This window comes from Chrysochloris asiatica, unplaced genomic scaffold (genome assembly GCF_000296735.1).
Source record: "Chrysochloris asiatica unplaced genomic scaffold, ChrAsi1.0 scaffold00638, whole genome shotgun sequence".
In the NCBI taxonomy this organism is placed as follows: domain Eukaryota; kingdom Metazoa; phylum Chordata; class Mammalia; order Afrosoricida; family Chrysochloridae; genus Chrysochloris; species Chrysochloris asiatica.
Window position 1 is genome coordinate 157,209 of NW_006409156.1, and position 508 is coordinate 157,716.

Consider the following 508-nt stretch of genomic DNA (forward strand, 5'->3'; position numbering starts at 1 on the left):
TGTCAGGTGGGGCGTGTGTGCTTGCAGTGGGAGAAAGCAGAGCTTTGGGAGTTTTCTGTAGAGAAGCGCATCGTGCTGCTTGAGTGAGCAGAGGAAGGAAACTGGTGGGGAGATGTATTTCCCACATGAAGAGCTTCAGTTGAGTTTTGTTTTTAGTTTGACGCTTCACCCCCACCTGTGGTAGCCTCTGCCTTGTGTTCCAGCTGCAGGACTTTGTGTGGTTCGGCCTCTCCAGGAAGTATGCCAAAAGCTACCCCTACTGACATATTGCTGATGTCCTATGGATCTGGGCTGAAAGCAGCGAATACCAGAAAGATGTTTACCTGTGTTTTATTGACTACGCAAAGGCTTTCAATTGTGTGGATCATGACAAGCTATGGGCAAATTGCGAAATATGAATATTCTGGAACACTTAATTGTGCTCATGAGGAATCTGTACCTGGACCAAGAGGCAGTTCTTCAAACAGAACATGGGAACACTGAATGGTTTAAAATGAAAAAAGATGTA

At 45.7% G+C, this 508-nt stretch overlaps 1 protein-coding gene across 1 annotated transcript in view; it reads left to right on the forward strand.

The window, feature by feature from the left end:
• BRCA2 (breast cancer 2, early onset) overlaps positions 1–508 on the forward strand; it is an 82,747-nt gene that overhangs the window by 49,385 nt on the left and 32,854 nt on the right. The window lies entirely within an intron of this gene.